Raw genomic sequence first — 12,528 nt, 5'->3', positions numbered from 1 at the left:
GTTCTTGCATCGGGAAACTGAGGCTCAGAGCCTCCAAGTCCTCCCTGGGGCTCTACATGAGTTCAGCGAGGAAGTCCCTGCACAACCCAGGCGTCCTGATCTTCCAGACTGACTGGACTGAGCCTGCCCTTCCCCCAGCCCCACAGATGCCTTTGTGTCTTGCTGGGAGCCTCCTGGCAGACCCTCCGGGAGCCCGGAGCCTCCCCCAGCTTTCTTTACTGACCCAACCAAAAGCGCTGAAAGCCTCAGCGTGATCCTTTACATACCGGCCAGACACCTCCAGGAAGGTCAAGGCCAAGTTGAAAGTTAAGAGTCTGTTTACCTCCGGGAGCCCATTCAGCTCGGCCCCACAGACCGCCTGTGACCTTTACAGCCCGGCCTTTGAGCGCAGCCGCCGCGTCCCCGGGGGTTCCGGCAACGGGGACTTGGCACCTCCGTGTCAGCTCCCGCCCCCGCCCGGGCTAGGGACCCGCCAACGAGGGGTGGGGGCGGGAGGCGCCCACCCGCCGCACTTGAGGGCATTTGCTAAACTATGTTTTATTTTTTGTAAAGTGAGTGCCCGCTGCCTGCGTTCTCCCAACTGGAGCAACCTCTGTGGCGGCGACGATGGCGGCTGTCAGGTTGGTGGTGATGAATAGAGAGGATTTCTCCGCAGCGCGACGCTCCGCTCTCCCGAAAGGTGGGCTCCGCGGTCCGCCGGCGGCGCGGGTCTGGCTGAACTGCTTGGGGTCGCCTGGCTCCTCTTGGTTTTATGAAAATGGCCTAATTGAGGTGTACTCTTTTCTTTCCTTCCTCTTTTCATCTTTTCCTTCCGTCTGCATTTTATCTCCTCTGTCTTTAGTCTTGATAGCTTCTTTTCTTTTTATATTTGTGTTTTTCTCACCGCCTTTGCTTCCTTCCATTTCAGTTATCTTGCTTTTTGTGTGCTCTTTCTTGATTTCTTTCTTTTCTTTTCTTGTTATTGTTCACTCTGGTTCCGCCACCCACCCGTTGCTCTGTCTTCATTTTCCCTTTAGTACTTTTCTCCCTGTCTCTCATCTCACTTACACTATTTTTCTCTTTGTTTGCTTTTTCTTCCTTATTTTTCCTTCTTCTCTTTTCTCATTTTTCCTTCCTCCTTCCTTTTGTTCTCTCTCCTCTCTGTTTCTTTTTTCTTTCTCTCATCTCCGTTTTACTTCACTTACTCACCCCACCATACACGTTTTTCCTTTGCAGCACTCTCACCCAGTTTTTCCATTGTTCTTCTCTGAAGTCTGGAAAGGGCTTGCGAGGCTACAGCTCTCAGGGGCCGGAGCCTGCGCTTGGCAGGGGACGACGGCCTGGAGGACGACCTAGTGTGGCTGGTGGGTCCCTGGAGCCCTGCCCTGGGGCTCTGCCTGAGGCTAGAACAGCACCGGCTGGAGATGAAGGGTGACTTGGGCCTTTCTCCCTGAAATGAAGTCAAGCGTGGTCTCTCCTGGCCTTAGAGGAAAATCTTTTGGACAACTTGACAGCGGGATCCGAGAGCTAAGAGCTCAGAGGATGGAGGCATGGCTGCTCAGGAGGAGGCCACTGTCATCTCCTCCTTCCTTCCCCAACCCAGTCAGCCCTGCGACATCCTCAGGAATTACAACCCTCTCAGGACAAGCCTAAGTGCCTCTGAGGCCAGGGCTGAGGGAGCCAGCTATGAAATTAGAGCCCATCATGGCCTCAAAACCATGGGACAAATGGATCTGAGGAGGAATCAAAGGATGGACAGCTGAAGGGAGAGGCTTGCTCCAACCTCAGGGCGACCACGGCAGCTGCTGCGCACCCTGACACGGCCTAGAAACCAGAGGAGGGCGTAGCCAAGCCCAGAGAACTGTGAGTGGGGTCCAAAGAGGAGGGAGGGAGGAGAGAGGGAGGAAGGGGGTCAAATATGAGGGTCACTGAGCAGAGACCAAGAGTCTCCCTTTAGTCCTGCAGGTCTAGGTGAACAAGCCAGCTGTTTCTTGCCTATCACGCATCACATGTGCTGAATAGGGAGACTGGCTGGCCCCAGGGTCCCCAGCCCCCTTCTCCAACCCTGGGCTTTAATGGGGATTTACCCAATTAGGAGAAACTCAGCCCAGATCAGACCCCAACCATTAGGAAGTCTGGTCCTATATGGCCGCACTGCAGAGCAATCCAGAGTCTCATGTAAGGTTCTGTTCTAGCTCAGTGTGCTGGACCAAGTCAGTAGCCCTCTCTGTGCCTCAGTTTTCCTATCTGCACTGTGTAAGGAGGGAAGGACTGGATCAGCAGACCTTTGAATCCCTGCCAGTGTTCACCTTGAACAGAAGAGTGATGGCGGGCAGCAGAAGGGAAGGGAGCTTTACCGGAAGGAGAGGGGAGAAAACAGTAGAAGGAACAATAAAGAGTCCAGGAAGCTGCCACGCATTTTTCCATGTGTGTCTAGTGCAGGCACGGTTATTAGTGCTTTGAGGGAGCCCAGCCACTGTGGAGGCAACTGTCATGTTCTGACTCAGTTGGGGCAGCCAGCCTCACAGTTTAAATTCTGCAGTGGCTCATTAAAGGGGACCAAATTGCCTGGGAGATCACCTCCTCCATACTTTTCCTATAAATCCCTCCAGTCACCCAGCACAGAGACACTTGGAAGTAAAGGAATAGGAATGGGATACTCAAATGGGGACCCACAGTTAGTGTCTTTAGGGGTTTCAGCAACTTCCAGGGTCATGGGAGACTGGGCTTTCTTTGTTCCAACCCCTGAGATCCTAGATAGGACTCAGAAATGAGGAATGTATCAAAAAATCTATGTGCAAATTGAAGAAAGCAATTTGAGTCACTTCCATCTCTCCCACCACCTCCACTTTGTTTTTCCTTTCAGGAAATGTGGGTGTTGATGATATGACTATTAGGAAAATGCTGGCTGCTCTCAGGACTGCTAGTATAGACTCTGCCAGAGATAAAGATTGAGTCTTCATTCCTTAAATCAAGAAGAATGTCAGCACCAGGGCCCTGGCCCCTCAAGTCCCAAACCCACCTATTTGGCCTGAAGTGGAGCTGTAGAGTTAAGGCCTAGGGGAAAGTACAGTTTGAAAGATTTGATTTCTTACTTTGATTCCCCCATTTACCTTAATGAAAGTCCTGGGATCCTTCCAAAAACCCAGAACATGACCATCTTGTGACCTACCTCCCTCCTCACTGTCCCCCCAACCCCAATCCCTATAGCAAAAGCCTTTCCTTTCTCTTCCCACTAAGATCTCTGTTCCAAGAAACAAAGTTGGGAGAGGAAGAAGGCAGGCATTTCGCACACACACAGACACACAAGGTGGAGCAAAAAAATCGTCCATAATTCATCCCTACCAAGTACTGTCCAGTTCATGGTGTTCATGGGTTCCTGCTCTTGAGTGCCACAAAAGACTACCCCTCTTGGGACTCAATGAAGCCTCGAAAATAACACTGCTCCAAGAATATCTGCCTTTCTGAATCTCAGCTCCAGCTTGAGATGAGCACTGGGCAGTTCCTAGTTACTGCCCTGAGGACTCTAACCTGAGGAAAGTCCATGTTAGCCAGGCCCTCAAGGTTCTGGGCCAGCCATTTACCCCAAATCCTGACACCTTCTGAGACTGGAGAAGTCTGGCTGATTGTCTGCAGCCTGTCTGCATTGACCCTACTAGTCCAGAGGTGATATCGGACCATACACATAGGACTCCTCATCAAAGAGGGATTTGGGATTGGAACAGAGCTCTGGGCTTTTAATCTGCCTTGGCTGTGAGTCACTTGAGCTTAAACTGATCATTCTTCCCTTCTACTCCTTCAGAGGTTTTCTAAAAGTTCTGAGAGGGAAAGTAAAATGCTTTTCACTTTAAATTGTAAAATCATGCACTTAGGAAGGCCGAGGTGGGAGAATCACTTGAGCTCAGGATTTTGAGACCAGCCTGGGCAACATGGCAAAACCCCATCTCTACAAAAAATAGCCCAGTATGGTGGCACACGCTGTAGTCCCAGCTACTTGGGAGGCTGAGGTGAGAGGATCACTTGAGCCTGGGAGGTTGAGGCTACAGTGAGCCAAGACTGTGCCACTGCTCTCCAGCCTTGGTGACAGACTGAGAACATGTCTCAAAAAAAAAAAAAAAAAAAAGAGAAAAATTACTCACAGGTTTTTTTGTTTGTTTGTTTTCTATTTGGTCCCTGTAATGTCTATAGTTTTGTTCATAATTGGAAGGGACTCTAGCCACTACTGAAGAGACAGTGAAGATCTTTGCTCTCCCCTCATGTTGCTCATAGGTAGGGCTTGGATTTGAGAGGAGATTCCAATGTTGGAGGCTACTGTGTTGCAACTGACACCAGGGGAAGCTTAGAAGCTTAGAAAACTTCCTCCTGGCCAGGCACAGTGGCTCAAGCATGCAATCCCAGCACTTTGGGAGGCCAAAGCGGGTGGATAACCTGAGGTCAGGAGTTCAAGACCAGCCTGGCCAACTTGGTGAAACTCCTCTCTACTAAAAAATATAAAAAATTAGCTGGACATGGTGGTGGGTGCCTGTAATCTCAGCAACTTGGGAGGCTGAGGCACGAGAATCAATCGCTTGAACCCAGGAGGTGGAGGTTGCAGTTATCTGAGATGGTGCCACTGCACTCCAGCCCAGGTAACTAAGAGGGACTTCTTTGAAAAAGAGAGAGAGAGAGAGAGAGAAGAAATAAGAGAAAGAAAGAAAGAAAGAAAGAAAGAAAGAAAGAAAGAAAGAAAGAAAGAAAGAAAGAAAGAAGAGAGAGAAAGAAAGAAAGAAGAGAGAAAGAAAGAAAGAAAGAAAGAAAGAAAGAAAGAAAGAAAGAAAGAAAGAAAGAAAGAAAGAAAGAAAGAAGAGAGAGGAGAGAGAGGAAGGAATGAGCTTCCCCCTATGAAGTCCTTAATTAGGACTCTCAGCTTAGGGGACATGTAGAGCTCCCTGCCTTTCCCTTCTCTTAATGAGCAGAGAGCTCCGCATTCCCTGGCTCCCCAAACGGGTCGGTTGGTGTTTGGGGTCAGGAGACTCCTTAGAGATCATTCAGTGCTAACCAGCATTGTGCTTGGGTAGCTGGGGGCAGATGCCTAGGCAAGGTTGATGTCTTGCCCAGTTCAGAGAGAACTGACCTCAGGCAACCCATGGCCAGTTCTGTGGTACCAGGCAGCTCTGAGCTACTGAAGTGGGAGCAGAAGAAATAAGAATACAAAAGGCAGACAGTTATGGCCACTGGATGCAGTTTCAGAGTTTCTGGTGATGCCCTGACTATTCTCCATGCCTGGCCCAGGGGAGTCCAAAAAGTCAGGCAGGCTGGGACTTGCATATGTAGAAGCTCACACATTCAGGATGGTGTTCTGGTTCCAGCTCAATGCCCACCAAGTCCTAAGAACCCAAAGCTTGGTCACAAGGGTAGTACCTCCCAGGTTGAAAAACTGCTGGTCTAGCTCTATGAGGCAAAGCCGGGGCTCCTAGTTTCTTTTTTTTTTTTTTTTTTTTTTTTTTTTTTTGAGACGGAGTCTCGCTCTGTCGCCCAGGCTGGAGTGCAGTGGCCAGATCTCAGCTCACTGCAAGCTCCGCCTCCCGGGTTCCCGCCATTCTCCTGCCTCAGCCTCCCGAGTAGCTGGGACCACAGGCGCCGCCACCTCGCCCGGCTAATTTTTTGTGTTTTTAGTAGAGACGGGGTTTCGCCGTGTTAGCCAGGATGGTCTCGATCTCCTGACCTTGTGATCCGCCCGTCTCGGCCTCCCAAAGTGCTGGGATTACAGGCTTGAGCCACCGCGCCCGGCCTCCTAGTTTCTTAATTTTGAGATGAACCTGGAAACTTCCCCTGGAAATGGTGCTCAGCCCCAGAGACTTAGGTGGGGGAGCTGGGGAAGAACCGTGGGAAGCAAACCCTGGTCAGCAAACCCTGGTCTCTCCAATCCCTCCACCCTCTCAATAACCTGTCAGGCCCAGGCCCAGCCCAGATCTCCGGCTGCCTTGGGTGGGGGATGCAGATAGGGATTGTGGGGGCAGGGGTGCTCTCTGCCCTTGAACTGGAATCCCCTACACCAGTCTACCGGTAGATTCTGCCTCCTTTGCCTGCTTGTCCTCCACCCCCATCTGCATGGTTTTTCTAGCCTGGGGAATCACCTGCCCCGGGAGTGCAGGCCAAGCTTTGGACACGGGAAGGCACAGACTGACGCCGACCAGCCCATCCTCCCCGGCCTTGCATGGCCCGAGATCAGTGCAGGTCAAGCGGGCAAGGTGGATAGCTCTCAGGTGGGAGAATTCATAGGAACTAAGGGGAACCCGCCAACTCTTCATCAAGACTAGAGGCCAGCCTAAAGAATTTTTCCCCTTTTTGTCCCAGAGACATTCTTTCCTTCCTTCCGCGTGTGTAAACACCTGGTCGGGCAGATTTTTCAGTAATGGGACTGAGTCATCTCACCGGCTGGGGTTTATTCCCCAGCTCCTCGATGGTAAAGCGCTCTGCGGCCCGCGAGTGAGGTCTTTAACCGTCCAGCCAGCGCAGCTAGAGAGCTGGGGAGTCTTCTTGCAGTCCCTACCTTCTACTCACGCACGCAAAGATCTCCTCTCTGCTGGTAGGTGCACCTGCCCTCCACCGATCCCCACCCTGAGCGGAGGTCGTACCTCAAGGCGAAAACCCGCTTAGTGCGTTGGCGGGTGGCGAGTTGCCGCCTGCTTGATCCGGGACTGAGAAGCTGCACTCCCTGACGCCACTATGGCCAGCACCTTGGGCCGCGCAGACCCCTACATCTCTAATCCTATAGCCCTCTAAGGCTCCTTGGGGCGGTCCCTTTGGAAAGTCTGCGAAGTGCCGGGTACTTTAAGTACCCTGTAGGTGCCTTTGATTTAATCCGCACAACAAAAGAACGGGGCAGGAGGGGGGGGAAACTGTTACTTCCGTTTTGTAGATAAGAGAACTGAGCGGGGCGCGGTGGTTCACGCCTGCAGTCCCAACACTTTGGGAGGCCAAGGCCGGCGAATCGCTTGAGCCCAGGAGTTCCAGACCAGCCTGGCTTGAACCCTGAACTTCTGGCTTGAATCCGAAGCTGGAGGGTACAGTGAGCCGTGATTACGCTGCTGCACTCCAGTCAGGGAGACAGAGCGAGAACCAGTCTCAAAAAAGAAAAATAAAATAAGAAAGCTGAGGTTTAGGAGATTAATTTGTCCAACTTCTAGAGGCAAATCGACTCTTTATGGCACCAAATCCTGATTCCGATATTTTTACTTCTCTTCCCTCTCCAAACACAAATCTTTGACACATTTTATTTTATTTTATTTTATTTTATTTTATTTTATTTTATTTTATTTTGACACAGGGTCTCATTCCCTCGCCTAGCTTAGAGTGCATTGGTGCGATCACGACTCACTGCAGCCTCGACCTCCCGGGCTCGAGCAATCGTCCCGCTTCAGTCCCCTGAGTAGCTGGGACCACAGGTACTTACCACCACGCCCAGCTAATTTTAAAATTTTTTATAGAGACGAGGTCTCGCCATGTTGCCCAGGCTGGTCTCAAACTCCTGAGCTCAAGCGACCCTTCCACCTCAGCCTCCCAAAGTGCTGGGATGACAGGCATGAGCCACTGCACCTGGCCATGACAAGTTTTAAAATGGAAATAAATTTCATTAAATCTCATTAGTATCTCAAACTAATATTAAAAACAGACCTAAGATATTTGGAAAATTATTAAAGGGAAAAGGGAAAAATTGAGGGATTTGGAAAAATCAAAACATGAACTCTAAAGAAAAGAAACCCGGCGGGGAGTGGTGGCTCATGCCTATAATCTCAGCATTTTGGGAGGCCAAAGCGGTTGATCACTTGAGGTCAGCAGTTCAAGACCAGCTTGGCCAACATGGTGAAATCCTGTCTCTACTAAAAAAAAAAAAAACAACAAAAATACAAAAATTAGCCGTGCGTGGTGGCATGTTCCTGTAGTCCCAGCCACTCGGAAGGCTGAGGGAGGAGAATCGCTTGAACCCAGGTGGCAGAGGTTGCAGTGAGCCAAGATCGAGCCACTGCACTCCAGCCTGAGTGACAGAGTGAGACTCTGTCTCAAAAAATAAAATAAAATAAAAATAAAAATAAAATAAAGAAAACCCTTTAATACACTGTCATCTTTTTTTTTTTTTTTTTTTTTTTTTTTTGAGACGGAGTCTGGCTCTGTCACCCAGGCTGGAGTGCAGTGGCGCGATCTCGGCTCACTGCAAGCTCCGCCTCCCGGGTTTACGCCATGCCATTCTCCTGCCTCAGCCTCCTGAGTAGCTGGGACTACAGGCGCCCGCCACCTCGCCCGGCTAGTTTTTTGTATTTTTTTTTAGTAGAGACGGGGTTTCACCGTGTTAGCCAGGATGGTCTCGATCTCCTGACCTCGTGATCCGCCCGTCTCGGACTCCCAAAGTGCTGGGATTACAGGCTTGAGCCACCGCGCCCGGCCACTGTCATCTTTTTTATCAGTGCCCCCCATGACTTCTAAAACTACAAAAGTGGAGACCAATTTCTGTCCTCTTCCTCCCACCCCATTCATGCCACCCGGTTTCACTTTGGAGGCTGAGTCCATGTGAGTAACAAAGGAGCTATACCTGGCAAATGTTCACCTAGAGTTGAATTGTGGGAGGCTCAACCTCCTCTAATGGCTCTGTTACCCACACTGACAGCAGAAAGGGAAGTATGGTTGGGTCAACCTGGTGCCAAAACACCTTCCAAGCCTGTTCCTTCCATGGGGGAAAAAAATGGGTATTTGGTGGGCACTGAGGATTCTGAATTTGATTTTATGGGTGGCTCTCAAAGTCTCACCCTTTAAAATTGAGGGTAAACATTGGTGTATATGTGTGGTTTTTAAGGACAGGAGCCCACTGCTTTATTGATTTCTCTTTTCTTTTCTTTTCTTTTCTTTTCTTTTCTTTTCTTTTCTTTTCCTTTCCTTTCCTTTCTGTTCTTTTCTTTTCCTTGAAGAGGGAGTCTCACTCTGTTGCCCAGGCTGGAGTGTGGTGGTATGATCTCGGCTCACGGCAACCTTCACCTCCCAGGTTCAAGTTATTCTCCTACCTCAGCCTCCTGAGTAGCTGGGATTACAGGCACACGCCACCATGCCTGGCTAATTTTTGTATTTTTAGTAGAGGCGGGGTTTCACCATGTTGGTCAGGCTGGTCTCGAACCCCTGACCTTGTGATCTGCCCGCCACAGCCTCCCAAAGTGCTGGGATTACAGGTGTGAGCCACCACGCCCAGCTTAGTGATTTGTTTTCTAATGGCAAATTTTACAGATACAGAAAAGTAAACAAAAAAAGTGTAATTCAACTGCTCATACCTATCACCCAGCTTCAACGATAATCAACTCATAGCCCATTGTATTGCATTTCTTTCTGGAGGTTGTTTTTTTTTTTGTTTGTTTGTTTGTTTGTTTTTGAGACGGAGTCTCACTCTGTGGCCCAGGCTGAAGCACAGTGGCGCGATCTCAGCTCAGTGCAACCCCCGCCCGCCTCCTGGGTTCACACCATTAAGCCTCCTGAGTAGCTGGGACTACTCAGTAGCCTGCCACCACGCCTGGCTAATTTTTTGCATTTTTAGACGGGGTTTCACTGTGTTAGCCAGGACGGTCTCAATCTCCTGACCTCGTGATCTGCCCACCTTGGCCTCCCAAAGTTAAGAGCACCGTGCCCAGCCTTCTTTCTGGAGTATTCTAAAGCAAATCCCAGACTTTTTTTTTTTTTCCTCCAGAATACTTCAGTTTGAATCTTTAACAGATTAAAAAAATTTTTTGTTTGTTTTTAGAGACGGATCTTGCTCTGTCACCCAGGCTGGAGTGCAGTGTCACTGAAGCCTTGAACTCCTGGGCTCAAGTGATCCCATGCCTAGGACTACAGGACTACATGCATGTGCTACCATGCCTGGGTACTTTTTTTTTTTTTTTTGGTAGAGACAGGAGTTCCCAGGTTGGTCTTAAACTCCCTTGCTCAAGCAGTCTGCCGCTTTGGCTTCCCAAAGTGGTGGGATTGTAGGCATGAGCCACTGTGCCCAGCCTATTTTTATTTTATTTTTTGTAGAGGCAAGGTCTTGCTTGTTGCCCAGCCTGGTCTCTAAACTCCTGGCCTCAAGGGATCCTCTGATCTTGGCCTCTCCAAGTGTTGGGATTATGGGCGTAAGCCACTGTTCTTTTTCTTTTTTTATGTATAACCTTTATGTGACTATCACACAAGACAAAATTAAGAATAATTCCTTAATACTGTCCCTGTTTGAATTTCCTCAGTTGTCTCAAAAAATGTCTTTTTACAATTAGTTTAAGTCAGGATCTAAACAAAGTTCACACATTACATTTGCTTGATGTCTCTTAACTGTCTTATAACCTATAACAATTGCTCCAAATCCCTGTTTTTCATGCCATTACTTTATTTAAAAACCTGGACCAACCCAGTTCTCAAAAGGTATTGGACATCCTCAGAAAACATGACTGCTCTATGTTGAACCAAACAACTGATTCTTACAGGTTTCTTTCTTACTTGTCCTCTGGCTGCGGCAGCCAGGTATGGACAGGAGAGCTGCATCCTCCCCTCCGCACCCTGCCAAAGAAAGGAGAGCTGGAACAGGCAGCGCCCTCCCTGCCCACCCACTAGTCACTTTCTGACTCCTGTTGGTCCCTTCATTGCTCTTGGAGTGAGAGACCTCACTCCTTCTCTCACTGGAGGCAGCCAAGAATGGGATTCTCTGGTGGGTCTTTGGATTATGAAAGTTTCAAACACTGGATACATAGGTCCAGATCTAAAGCCATGATTGCTGCTCTAGGGGCAGGACTGTTCATTTCCTGCCTTGGGGATGCACCCAGTGGCCTGAATGCTTCCCAAGGGAACCAAAGAAAGAACGTGGTCTGTTTCAGAGGTGGAGTGGCCAGTCTAGCTCTGCCATCTCTCACTCCTTCCTACCCTTAGGGTACCACTGAGGTGGAAAGCCTGAACTGCTGTCTCTGCTCTGGCTTGTGCTCAAGCTGTGTGTCCTTGGACTGGCCATATCCTCTCTGCAGCCCTCGGTCTTCTTATTTATAAAATGGAAGTGATCCTCTCTGCCCATCCTTCCTTACAGGACTGCTTCGAGACAATCAATCACGATGAGGGAAATTGAGATTCTACAAAGAGTGTTACGCCTATATAACAAAGTATTGTTTTTCTCATAGTTGGTGGTATTTGAGGAGAAGATGAAGATTTTGGTTGGAAGAAGAACCAGCAGACAAACTTGTTCTCTTGTGTATAAAAAGAAGCCATAACACACCCCACATCCCTCAAGCTAGGAAGATACCTGGGCCGGATGTTGACCCACTGGAGAAGCTGTGACATCCTAGCATGGGGAAGAGTACCAGGATGCCCAGTCCTCTTCCCCAGGAACCACCAAGGAGTCTGGAGCCTGGCCTTATCTCAGCCCTGAGTACCCCTCTCCCAGCGTGCACACCCCTAACTTTTTTTTTTTTTTTTTTTTTTTTTTTTTTAGATGGCGTCTTGCTCTGTCACCCAGGCTGGAGTGCAATGGCTCAATCTCAGCTCACTGCAACCTCCGCCTCCCAGGTTCAAGTGATTCTCCTGCCTTAGCCTCCCGAGTAGCTGTGATTACAGGCACATTCCATCACGCCTGGCTAATTTTTGTATTTTTAGTAGAGGTAGGGTTTCACCAAGTTGACCAGAGTGGTCTGGAACTCCTGATCTCAGGTGATCTGCCCGCCTCCACCTCCCAAAGTGCTGGGATTACAGGTGTGAGCCACCACGCCCGGCTTCCCCCCTTCCTTCTTTCTAGGGCTCCTAGCTTTGGTGCGCCAACTACTCAAAGCCCCAACTTCTCTCCAAGAGGAATTTCAAGAAACACTGACCAATCTGGTTCCAGAAGTTGAAGGGGCCCCAACCAGGCTGCAATAAACCTGCTTTACCCTTCTAAGCTGAAGTCTCTCTTGTCCAAAACTTTGTTCACTGGGACCGGGTGAGAGGGTGACTCCGTGAGTGCAGAATGCAGCACAGACATTATTGAAGAGGCCTCACATTTTTCATTTCCAAACTACACCTAGCTCATAAAAAGCCAGGGAATGTAATAAATTCTCCCCTGCAGGACATGGTTTTAATTAATTATTGGGTTATTCAAGGTGACTCATGTGTGAAACACAATTTGCACTCGTAAACTGAATCTCACATAATCCATTCTAAGTAACTGGCTGCGAGCTATCCTCTCCAGAGACTTACATGAAACTCATATTTATCCTTTGAGGGTATTGGGGCAAAATGTAAGGGTGACTTCAGTTTAAAGAGAGCTCACTCGGCTGGCTAGGAGTGCCAAGAGACTGGGTCTTGTTTTCTCAACTGCTGATTTGATGAGGTTTACTTCTTAGAACATCTGGTATTTTTATATGTATAGTATACATATAACATATATGTATACATGTGTACACACATATACATTTATATATTTTAATCATTTGTTTTGCAATATCTGCAAAGGATATGTGAAGCCATCTCATTGCAGAATATAAATTGATGCTGAGTTTTTCTATAGCTAACCTGGCAGCCGAAGCTCCTCCTACTGCCAGGGCC

The 12,528-nt window shown here is 48.9% G+C and overlaps 1 long non-coding RNA gene across 4 annotated transcripts; it reads left to right on the top strand.

Annotated features, from left to right (window-relative positions):
- LOC105472328 (uncharacterized) lies at window positions 1–11,862 on the top strand. Of its 4 annotated transcripts, none has more exons than XR_981527.3 (4): window positions 1–679; window positions 1,216–1,842; window positions 6,316–6,547; window positions 11,133–11,434. It is a non-coding gene; the product is annotated as an uncharacterized lncRNA (long non-coding RNA). The 4 variants fall into 4 exon arrangements; XR_981528.3 differs by lacking the exon at window positions 11,133–11,434 and adding an exon at window positions 11,444–11,862 and having other exon boundaries at window positions 4–679; window positions 6,415–6,547; XR_981526.3 differs by having other exon boundaries at window positions 5–679; window positions 6,415–6,547.
- The last annotated feature ends 666 nt before the right edge of the window (window positions 11,863–12,528 follow it).

Source organism: Macaca nemestrina, chromosome 17, assembly GCF_043159975.1.
Source record: "Macaca nemestrina isolate mMacNem1 chromosome 17, mMacNem.hap1, whole genome shotgun sequence".
Classification (NCBI taxonomy): Eukaryota; Metazoa; Chordata; class Mammalia; order Primates; family Cercopithecidae; genus Macaca; species Macaca nemestrina.
Note: the sequence above shows the minus strand (reverse complement) of the source record. Positions and strands in the feature narration are given on the sequence as shown.